Source organism: Piliocolobus tephrosceles, chromosome 21 (assembly GCF_002776525.5).
Source record: "Piliocolobus tephrosceles isolate RC106 chromosome 21, ASM277652v3, whole genome shotgun sequence".
NCBI lineage: Eukaryota > Metazoa > Chordata > Mammalia > Primates > Cercopithecidae > Piliocolobus > Piliocolobus tephrosceles.
This window is the reverse complement of record NC_045454.1, coordinates 28,930,487-28,943,280: the sequence shown is the minus strand read 5'-3', so window position 1 is coordinate 28,943,280 and position 12,794 is coordinate 28,930,487.

The following is a 12,794-nucleotide window of genomic DNA, read 5'->3' as shown; positions in this document are numbered from 1 at the left end:
TTTAAATAAAACATTATTACATTTTAAAACAAAACAAAAAATATAACAAAAATCCAATTATGACCCTCACGTCTATGAGTCCTTGCTTGTGGGCAGTGAGCTCCAGCCTTTGAGTGTGTTATTCAAGTTTAGGGTAGCATTCATCTTGCAGTATTTGCTTTCATGTGTTTCACACAATTTTTTGAGTTCCTAGGAAACACCTAGATGCCTCGTGCCCAACCTTGGTGCTCACATTATATTCTGTAAGTAGAATGGTTTTCTCACATTTTTTTTTTTTTGGCATCCTAACTCTAATGTATCACATCATATCATAATTGTATATTTACCCATTTTTAAAGCAGATAATATTCATTTGCTTGTATATCACTGGAACAATATATATTGTTCATAACAGATTTTAAATAGTGAGTTAATTGAAATGGAGAACATTTTGAATTTCACAAAAAAAAAAGTTTTTAAAATTCTTTGTCATAGAGTTATTTTTAAAAGATCGACTTTTTAATGGATTTTTTTTTTTAGAGTACTGATACTTCTTTGCATGTGAATGAGGTAGAGAAACATGAAAATACAAACTATACCTCAGAAGATCCTGGGATTAAACAAATGTTTGGGAAGGCCAACTTACTCCCTGTTGGTCTGCTACAAGTGAGTGATGACAGCAGTTTAAGTAAAATAATTGAAGATGAAGGAAGGTAAAACTTGTAAGTTCATTTCCCTGTGAAAGAATGTTAGCAATAGTTACTTTCTCTGGAAATAGAATAGTTTAGTCAACCAAAGCTGGAGGATCCTCAACTGTATCAAAGCTGATGAAAGATTGAATATTCTAATGTAATTAAACATGAAAATGATGACTTACATGTTAAACTATCATACATAGATTGTTAAAACTTACAATAAACATACAAACACTTTTGTATGTCAATAAATGTGATATATTACATCAACAGAATTTAAAATATATATATATATACATATATATATATAACCATCTCAATAGATGCAGAAAAAAGCATTTGACAAAATCCAGCATTCTTTATGATAAAATTGTCTTATTTCACTTGGTAATATACATTTAAGTTTCCTTCATGTCTTTTAATGGCTTGATAGCTCATTTCTTTTTAGCACTGAGTAGTATTCCATTGTATGGCTGTAGCACATGTTACTCATTCACCTATTGGAAGATATTTGGTTGCTTCACAAATTGATTGAACTTTTTTATCTACACTTATGAGAATTTTTTTGTTTATAATATCTGTGTCTACTTTTGGTTCGTGGTGATGCTAGCATTATAGAAGTTTGAATATACTCCTTTTTATTTTGAAGGGCAAAGTTTGTGTAAAATGTTATTATTTTTTCCTACAATGTTTGGAAGGATTCACCAGCCTAGCTGATTGGGCCTGAAATTGTATCTGTAGAAAGGTTTTCCATGGTTATTTTATTTTATTTTATTTTATTTTATAGATATGGGGGAATGTAGGTTATCTATTCTTGATTTATGTTTGGTAATTTGCCATTTTTCAAGGAATTTTTCAAGTTTATTTAACTTGTCGTGTTTATTCACATAAATTTAACAATATTACCTTTTTTATAGTATCTGTAGAATCTGTGATAATGTCATATTACTCAATTCTAAAGTTAGTAATTTGTATCTTCTTTTTTTCCTGAGCAACCTGGCTAGACAGAGGTTTATTGCTTTTATTGATCTCCTCAAAATGTTTGGTGTTGACTTCCTCTACAGTTTTTCTTCTCTATTAATTTAATCTTTGGTGATTTGGTCCTTTAAGTTCATTATTTAAAAAAAAAAAATCATAGCCTGAGTAGCTTATTAACAAAATGGTTAATGGTTCTGGAAGTTGCAAAGTGCAAGGTCAAGGTGCTGTTAGATTTGATGTCTGATGAGGGACTAGTTCATGGTTCATAGATGCATTCTTTTTTCCTGTGTCCTCACAAGGCAAAAGTGGTGAAGGGGCTTTCTGAGGTCTCACATGTAAGGACATTAATTTATTCATAAGAACTTGGCCCCCATGACCTAATCACTTCCAAAAAGTCCCACCTTTAATAACATCACCTCTGTGATTTGGTTTTAGTATATAAATTTTGAAAGGATACAACATTCAGATCACCAGAGATATTTATTTTTTTTTTCATCTGCATGCTTTAATTTTATCTCCTTTTTACAGGTTTCTTAAGGTAGAAGTGAAAGTCATTGGTTTGAGACTCTTCTAACATAGACATTCAGTGCTAAAGATTTGTATTTAAGTATAGTTGTAGCTGTATTCCACAATTTTTGATATGTTGTATTTTCATTTTTACTTAGTGCAAAATATTTTCTAATTTATTTTCCATTGCCTCTTTGACTCTGGATGTGTATTTGAATATGTATTACTTAATTTCCAAATACGTGAGTACTTCCTAGAGCTGTTTTCATTACTTATTTCTGATTTGATTGATATGTTTGTCAGGGCACATACTTTGTATCCTTTTGATTTAATCCTTTTTTTGAGAGTAATTGTATGACCTAGAATATGATCTATCTTGGTAAGTGTTCCAAAGTTACTTGAAAAGCACAGTGCTGCTCAAGACTACTCTATTTTTGTTGATTTTCTGTCTCCTTGTTCAGTCACTTATTGACTACAGGGTATTAAAACCTCAGATTACTTCAAAATTGTCTTTCTGTAGTTCTAGACATTTATGCCTCATATATTTTGAAGTTGTTATGTTACTAGGAGCATAAACATTTTGGATTATGTCTTCTTGATTAATTGAATGTTTTGTCATTGTGACATGATCTTGTTTTTTGATGGGAATATTTTTTGCTATGAAATCTGCTTTGCTATTAAGATGGCCATTCCTGCTCAGCCTTCATGTAAGTGTTAGCATTCTCTTTTATCAAGCTTTTGTCCAATTTGTGTCTTCAAATTTCAAGTGTATTTCTTATCAGCAGCATCTGGTTGGGTCCTGCTTTTTTTTTTTAATGGAGTCTGACACTCCGTGTTTTAACTGAGGTTCTTTAGACCAGTGTCATGTGTGATGTAATTATTGATATAGTTAGGCTTATCTGTCATCCTGCCGTTTGATTGCTATTAGCCCCAGCTATTCTTTATTCTCCTTTTCTTTTCTTTTCTGCTCTCTTAAAGATTAGTCAAGTAATTTTTCTAAATGATTTAGTTTTACATTTCTGTTATGCTGTATTAGGCATAACTCTTTTTTATTTTTATTTTTGCTTTCTTGGTATTTGTTTTAGAATTTACATAATTTTAACTTATCAGACTCCACCTTCAAGTAATATTATACAACATCATACATTATATAGGAAAAGTATAATAGTATAGTTTCATTTCTCTTCTCCTAGCATATGTACATGTACTCAGCAATTTTTTTATATTTCAGTGTAAAGATCTTTCACATAATTTGTTTGATTTATCCCTAAGTATTTTATATTTTTAATTCTATTGTAAATTGTATTATATTTAAAATTTTATTCCTGATTATTTCTAACATATAAAAATACCATTGATTTGTGTATATTTATCTGATATCCTGCAACACTGCAAGACTAACTTACTGTCTTCAGTAGTAGGCTTTTAAAGGATTTAATTGGGATTTCTACATAAATGATTATATCTGTGAATAAAGACACTTTTTACTTACTTCTTTTCTATTTAGATGCCTTTTATTTCCACCTTTCTTTTTTGTTCCTTCTTTCTTTTCTCTTTCTTTTTTTTTTTTTTTTTTTAAGTTTTTTTGCAATAGGTAGACCTTCCAGGACAATGTTGAACAAAAGTGATAAGATCTGATATCCCTCTCTTCTTGATTGTAAGAGAAAGCATTCAGTCTTTCGTCATTATAGAGGATGTTAGTTGTAGGTATTTTAAAGACACCCTTTGAAATGTTAAGAAAAATCTCATGTATCCTTGGTTTGCTGAGATAATTTTTTAATAAGAATGGATATTAAATTTTGTCAAATGCTCTTTCTGCATATACGACATAATTGTATGCTTTTCCTTTTACTGTACTAATATAGTGATAACATTAATTGATTTTGAAAGAGGGTTAAATATTCAATTTCTTAAAATAAGTGTTTAAATGCATTTTTGTTTCCTTAAAAATGTTTAAATTTGAGTTTAACTTTAAATCTTCTATTAAAAATTTTCTAAGTTTTATCAATTCTTAACATTCTAAAATGTATGACATAAACTTTACCATTTTAACAATTTTTAAGTGCACACTTTAGTTTCATCAAGTGCATTTACAATGTCATGCAACAGTTATTACTATCCATTTCTAGAACGCTTCTATTATCCCAAACAGAAACTCTGTACCCATTAGGTATTAACTTTCCATAAGTTCTATCCCAGCCCATGGAAATCTCTATTCTATTTTCTTTCTCTGTAACTTTACCTATTCCAGGTACCTCATTTAAGTGGAATCATACAACATTTTTGTGTGTGTGTCTGAGTTGTTTCACTTAGTATAACGTTTTCAAGGTTCATTTATATTGTATCAGGTATCATTGCATTATTTCTTTTTATTCCCAGGTAATATTCTACCTCATAAATATCATACTTTAATGTATCAGATAATAGACATGTTGATTGTTTCTAGATTTTAACTATTATGAATAATGCTGCTACAAATGTGCACATAGGCATATGTTTCTCTTGAGAAAATACTAGGGAGTGGAATTTCTGGGTTACCTGGTAACTGCATGTAATCTTGAGGGACTGGGGACCATCAAGCTGTTTCCCAGCTTGTTTCCCATCTGTTCCCAAGCTGTTTCCCATCAGCTGCACAATTTTTCATTATCACCAGCAATGGGGGAGGGCTTCAGTTTTTTCAGATACTTTCCAATACTTATTTTTAATCTTTTTGATTGTATGTATCCCAGTGATGTGAAGTGCTATTTCATTGTAGCTTTGACTTGCATTTCTCTAAAGGTGAATGATGGTGAGCATCTTTTCATGTGGTTACTAGCCATTTGTCGATCTTATTTTATAAAATATGTAGTCAGATCCTTTGAGCATATTTTAATTGATTGGGTTTTTGTTGTTGAATTGTAAGAATGCTTTGTATATTCTAAACAAAATGTATTTTTATTACTGTGTTCTCATAAACTTTGTTTTAACTCTTAATGTCATTTGTTTCTGTATTTTGAACTTTTGTTTCATAAACCACTTTTTTCTCAAGAATTTGCCAATAACACCACAATATTTCTTTATTTCCATCATTTTTTCATAATTTACTTCCTCGCCCAAAAGGAAAAAATCTATATGCATTTTTATTATTCCCCCAAAATTTCCACTCCACTCACATCCACTGTATTGCTATAACCTACATTCTCTTCTGGGACAAGATTTGGGGAAGATTAAACTTCATCTTGCTGAGGTAACCTCCTTTATATTACTCATGCATTGCTTTCACGGAGTTTTTCACAGTTGGGAAAACCAGGCATGTTGCTGCTTTGCTCAGAAGCACTGGCTTACATGCCTTGAAAGGATGTAGTAAACCAACAGATGGTCTAAGTTACTAACAGCTATCATCTCATTAATTGTCAGGGTTACTTATAAATAAGGAAATAATTTAGAACTTAAATGTCAAAATATTCTACCACAAAGACGGCAAATATTTGGTGAAACCTGCAATGCTTGTTCCAGATGACCAAACTATAATCTAGTCCCTGCCTTTCTCATTCAATTTTTTACTTTTGATATTTTTTTTTTTACATTTTTATTTGACAAACACATACTTCATTGTTACACCATGGTTCCAGGTAACACTCCAGTATGTATCTCAAATGATCATATGCAGAATTGTGAAAGTTGTTGAGGACACTCATATCACAAATAGAGGAAAGTCAGATCACCCCAGCAGCTGGCTCTGGAATTAGGAGGAAAGAGAACTTTCATCTTCCTTTCATACTGAGATTCCCCCAATTATTCAATGTACACAGTAAAAACCACAAATCAACGTTAATTATTTAATACAAAACCAAAAACACTCAATATAAACCATTGCGAGGGAAATCATCTTTTCGAAAGTCAATTATTCTAGGAGCAATCTTCAGCATGAACTAGATAAATCAAAAGAAGTTGACGCTGAAAGAAACTCGCTTTGCCCCTCATCATATACTGTCTGCTCATTGTCAAGAACTTTAATCTTCTCACAAGTGTTAAGTAAAACCAGTGCTAACTCTTCATCATGAACTGATTTATTTCCAGAGCTAAGACAAGGTGTGACTTATTTGGTGTAAGGGAACCCTCACATCCATTGGTCCATGTTTTTGTCAGTAAGGTTAATATGTCATCAGTGAGTATGTCTAGTCTCCTTTTGTCATCTGGACTCTGCAGAGAAGTGTAGGGCAGGTGAAGACCCTTCCTGCATTGACTGGGTAAATGATCTGTAGATGAACATTTTTTTTGTTCAGTTTCCAAAATCAAGACAAAAGAGAAAACATAGGTAAAGTCTTTTTGTCAAGGCAAAAAGCTGTATTTTCTAAATGAGCTTTTAACAGGAATAACATCTTTGAATATTGATCTGACCTCTTGGTTTTATTTCTAAATTGGTTTAGAACTAAAAGGGGAGAGGTGTGTTACCAATTTATACATGAAAAGCCCCAACATCCAGGAATCCATCTTAATGTGATCTAGATATCTGAGAAGCAGACATGAAATGTTTATCCCTGTTCAATGCTGACTGATATATTTCCAACTGTGTTGCTGTCCATAAGTAAAGTCTATGTGCATGTGGCTGGTTCATTCATTTCTATCATAGACACCAAGGATGCCAGACAGGACCAGGCAGAAGATACAACAGGCAATCATTTTCTTTTCTTTACTTATTTTTTTATTCACTTAAAAAATGTCCTTAATGTACCATTAAAAATAATAGTTTTATTACTTGAAAGAGCAACTGACAAACTATGGTTATTCATGCTCGGGTATATGTCATAGGCTTTCTCAAAAATGAATGAAAAGAGGCTGTCCCTCCAAGGAAAACAACTCATGGCATTATCTACCAATGATTAAATTCACACTTTCAAGCAAAAACTAAAATCTTAGAAAACTTGTATCTGCCTTCACAAGCTTGACATCATACTAATGCTTACAGATTTTTCTGATAAGACAGATTACTAGTGATATTAAGAAATGCTATTTTTTTAACCTTTTTATTTTACTTTAAGTTCTGGGATATATGTGCTGAATGTGCAGTTCGGTTATATAGGTATAGATGTGCTGTGGTGGTTTGCTGCACCTATCAACCCGTCATCTAGGTTTTAAGCTCCACATGCATTAGGTATTTGTCCTAATGCTCTCCCTCCCCTTTCCTCCCACCCCCCGACAGGCCCCATTGTGTGATATCCCCCTCCCTGTGTTCATGTGTTCTCATTGTTCAACTCTTGCTTATGACTGAAAACATGTAACATTCGGTTTTCTGTTCCTGTGTTAGTTTGCTAAGGATCATGGCTTCCAGCTTCATCCATGTCCCTACAAAGGACATGAACTCATTCACTTTTATGGGTGCATAGTATTCCATGGTGTATATGTGCCACATTTTCTTTCTCCAGTCTATCATTGATAGGGATTTGGGTTAATTCCAAGTCTTTGCTATTGTAAATAGTGCTACAATAAACATACATGTTCATGTGTCTTTATAGTAGAATGATTGATAATCTTTGGGTATATACCCAGTAATGGGATTGCTGGGTCAAATGGTATTTCTGGTTCTAGATCCTTGAGGAATTGCCACACTGTCTTCCATAATGGTTGAACTAATTTACATTCCTACCAACAGTGTAAAAGCATTCCTATTTCTCCACATCCTCACCAGCATCTGTTGTTTCCAGACTTTTTAATGCTTGGCATTCTAACTAGCATGAGATGATATCTCATTGTGATTTTGATTTGCATTTTTCTAATGACCAGTGATGATGAATTTTTTTCATATGTTTGTTGGCCGCATAAATGTCTTCTTTTTTGGAGAAGTGTCTGTTAATATTCTTCACCCACTTTTTGATGAGATGGTTTGTTTTATTCTTGTACGTTTGTTTAAGTCCCTTGTAGACTCTAGATATTAGACTTTTGTCAGATGGGTAACTTGCAAAAATTTTCTCCCGTTCTCTGGGTTACCTGTACACTCTGATGATACATTCTTTTCCCAAGCATAGCTCAGCAGAAGCTCTTTAGTTTAATTAGATCCCATTTGTCAATTTTGGCTTTTGTTGTAATTGCTTTTGGTGTTTTATTTGTTAAGTCTTTGCCTGTGTCTGTGTCCTGAATGTGATTGACAACAAACAATGATTTTCACATTCTGCAGGCAAGAAGGTGGACCTACGTCTTGGCTGTTACTTGTAACTATGAAGTGCCAGAAAGCAATTACCAGCTTGAGTAATGACCAGAAATCCAAAGCATGAGTAACAACAAATGTGTCCATTTTTGCTTTTGTTGACTATGCTATCAAGGTCATATCGAAAACAGTATTGCTCAGAGCAATGTCATGGAGCTTTAGCCCTGTGCATTCTTCTATCAGTTTTACAGTTCGACTATTATATTTATCTTTATTTGGGTTGATATTTTTGTGATATAAGGGTCTAATTTTACTTTCCATATGGATATCCAGTTATCCCAACACCACTTATTTAAGAGACGGTCTTTTTTCCATACTGTGTAGCTTTGCAAAAAATACGTTGATTGTAAATGTGGAGATTTATGTTTGGGTTTTCCATCCAGTGCAATTGGCCAATGTGTCTTTTTATATGCTGTACTATGCTGTATTGATTACAATTCTTTCAAAATTTGTGTTGAAATCAAGTAGAATGATATTTCCAGCTTTGCTGTTTTTGCTGAAGATTCGTTTGGTTATTTGGGGTCTTTTGTGGTTCCATACAAATTTAAGCATTATTTTTTAATTTCTGCAAGAAAAAAATGGCGTTGGACTTTTGATAGTGATTGTATTAAATGTCTTAATGATATTATGTACATTTTCATAATATTAGTTCTTCCAATTCACAAACATGCAATGTCTTTTTATTTACTTTTGTTTTTGAAATTATTTTCCATTGGTGTTTGATAGTTTTTAGTATAAAGGCCTTTTACCATTTGGATTACATTTACACCTAAATATTTAAATTTTTATAATATTCTACATTAGATTTTCAAATATTTCTTCAGATTACTTTATTGGTATATAGAAACATTACCAACATAGAAACACTACTGGTTTTTGTAAGTTGATTCTGTACCCTGCAACTTCATTGAAATGTGTGCATCTCTTCTCATGCTTTTTTGTGAAGCTTTTAGGTTTTCTTCATATGTAAGAGCATGCCATCAGCAATAAGAGATAAATTCACCTATATATATTCATAATTTTCAGATGCTTTTTTATTTCCGGTTTTGCTCGATTATTCTGGCTAGGAATTCCACTAACATGTTTAAAATAAATGATGAGAGTGAGAATCATTGTTTTGATCTTAATTTTAGACAAAAAGCTTTCAACTTCTCAGTGTCCATAATACTGTTTACTCAGGGCTTGTCATATATGGCCTTTTTGTGGTGAGATACATTTCCACTATACTCAATTTGTTGAGTATTTTCTCTCCATCATCTTATTCTCTAGTCCCACTCTTATTCCTCAATGTCTTCTTCCCACTGTTCTTCGCAACTCCCCCTCAACTCCTACTCTCTCTCCCCAAAGCCTTCCCATTGTGTTCTGCTTAACAACTTCTTCCCTACCACCTTCTTTGCCCACACCCTCCTTCGCCTTCCACTCCCCTTAACCCTCACCCTCTTCTCCTTTTTTATTGCCCCACCCTCTTCTCCCTCGTCATTCCTGATGCTCTTCTTCCCCTTCCCTGACCCTCTTCCTTCACTTTTTTCTTTCCTGACCCTCTTCCCTTCTTCCCCAACACTCTTTCCCTTCTTCCTTGACCCCTTTCTTCCTCTACCATTTTCTTCCCCTTCTTCCCTGACACTCTTCCCCACTCCCTTCTTCTCCCACCTTCTTTTCCTTTTTCTTTAATCTCCTCTTCCCCATCTCTCCCTTCTTTCTTGACCTTCTTCTCCTTTCACCCCAATTCCCATTTTTTCCTTCTTCCCTTACCCTCTTTTTTCCTCTTTCCTTTTTTCCCTTTTCTTCCCCCTCTTGTTCCATCTTCTTCCCAGACCTCCTTCTCCCCTCTTCTCTTTCCCTCCTTTCTTCTTCTTCCCTGACCCTCTTCCCAGCTGTCTTCTCCCCACCCCATTGTCTTCTCCCACACTCCCTCTGCCCACACTCCCTCTGCCCAAAGTCTTCGTACAACCATGTTCTACCCAACAACTCTTCCCCAAGGTCTTCTTCCTGACACTCTTCTTCCCACCCGCTCTTTTTCAGACCATCTTCTTTCCCACTCACCTGCCCCTCTTCACCGTTTTCTGTCTGACCGCCTTCTTTCCTGCCATTTGCTCCCCACTCTCTCTTCCCATCATCATCCTCACCCCGTTCTCCCTGACCACCTTCTCCCAGAATTCTTCCCCCAGTGCTTTCTCCCCCAAGATGTCTTCTTCTCCACGGACTTTTTCCTGACCCTCTCCTTCCCAGTCATCTCCCTTGCTGCCTCCTTCCCAACCCCTCACCAGTCTTCTCCCCACTGTGTTCTTCCTAACATTTTCTCCCTAGAATTTTCTCTCCAGCTCCCCGCTACCGTCTTCCCCGCCCACTGTTTTGTCCCCACCCTCTCTTCCCGACCCACCCTCTTCTCCCCAGTCACCTTCTTTCTCCTGAACCACTTTCTCCTCACTCCCTCATGCCACTGTCTACCCCCACACTCCCTCTCCACTTTCTCTCCATCCCTATCCCCAAAGTCTTCTTCCCAATGAGTTCTGCTCAACATCTTTCAAATTTTTCTCCCATACCATCTTCTCCAACTCCACCATCTTCTTCCCATCCCACCCACCACCATCTGCTCCCCACCTCCCCCTCCACCATCCTCTTCTTCCCACTGTCCCCTTTTGCACCATGTTCCCCGCTCATCCTACCCAGTGTCGTATCCCCACTCCCTCACCCCACTGTCTTTTTCCCTTCTCCTGGACCACCTTTCCCCAGACCACCTTTTTCCCAACTGCTTGTCCTTAACCCCTTGCTCCACTGCCTTCCTCCCCACAAGCCCTTTCCCTAAACTCCTCCCCACTGACTTCTACCCAACATCTCCTCCCCATTGTCTTCTCCCGACCTTCATCTTCCCCATTTCCATTTCCTAGCCCACTCTCTCTTCTTCTTCACCATTTCTTTCTTCATCTTCTTCTTTACCATTTCCTTTTCCCACCCCACCCTCTTCTTCCAGACTGCCCCCTCTTCACCTCCACTGTATTTTTCCCACTGTGTTCTGCCCAGTATCTTTCTCTCCCCAGAATCTTTTCTCCAGAAACTTCTCTTCAGTGTCTTCTCCCTACTGCCCCCACCATCTTCTTTCCCACTCCCTCTCCCCACACGACCCTCTTTCTGACCCTTTTCTCCTTGACCACCTTCTCCCAACCTTCTTCTCCCGACTCCTTCACCCCACACTCCCTCTCCCCAAAGTCTTCTCCCCACTGTGTTGTGTCCAACATCGTCTTTCCAGAGTTTCTTCTCTAGCATTTTCTCCTTACATCTCCACCCTACCATCTTCTTCCAGATCCTCTTTCCCCTGAACCTCTTCTCCCCGATCGCCTTCTCCCCACCACCTTTTTCCACCTGCTCACCCCACCATCTCTTCCCTACGTCCTCCTCACTCTTTCTCCCCAATGTTTTATCCCCACTTTCACTCCTCACCTTACTTCTCCAAATCCCTCTCCTCCCTATCTTCTTGTCTTCTTCCCCCCCTGTCTTCTTCCCCATTTCCTCTCTCCACCATCTTCTCCACCCCATCCCCAGCTTTCTTCTTCCCACCCCACCCTCTTTTTCTTATCATCCTCTTTTCCAACACCTTCTTCCTAACTGCCTCCTCCCCGACTTCTCCCCCCACCATCTTCTCCCCACTCATACCCACAGTTGCACTCCCAGAAGTCTTCTCTCCACTGTATTTTACACAACATCTTCTCCTCAGAATCTTCTCCCCATTTTCTCTCCCCAAAATCTTCTTTCAATCCTCTCTCCTCACCATTCCATATTTTGGAAATTGTTCATTGTGCTGCAATAAACGCATGTATGCGTCTGTCTTTTTAATGTAATAACGTGTTTTACTCACAGTAGTGAGATCACTGGATAAAAACGAAGTTCTACTTTTAGTTTCTTTTTTATAAAAAAACTCCATCATTCTTCCCACCATCGTCCCCCCAAACTCCTTCTTCCCAAAGGCTTCTCCCCATCTGCCCAAAATCATTTCCCCACCATCTTCTCCCCACACTTCTTTTTCCCATCTTGGAGGAGAAAGAGAAGGAGGAAAAGGAAGGGGGAAAGGTGGAGGAGGAGAAGGAAAAGAGGAGAAAGAGAAAAGAAGGGAAGGAGAGTAGAAGGGAAGGAGGGGGGAGGAAAAGGAGGGGGGAGGGGAAGGAGGAGGTGGAGGGGGTGAAGAAGAAGGAGGGGAAGAAGGGTGAAGGGAGAAGGAGGGTATAGGGGAAGGAGAGTAGAGGGAAATATGGATGAAGGAAAAAAGGGTGAGGGGGAAGGAAGGTAGAGGGAAAAGAGGGTGGAGGGGAAAAAGAGTGGAAAGGAACGAGGCTAGAAGAAAAAGTGGGAAAGAGTGTGGAGAGGAAGAAGGGTGAAGGGGAAGGAGAGTGGAGAGGAAGGAAGGTAGAGGGGAAAGGAGGGTGGAGGGAAAGGAGGGTGGAGGGAAAGGAGGGTGG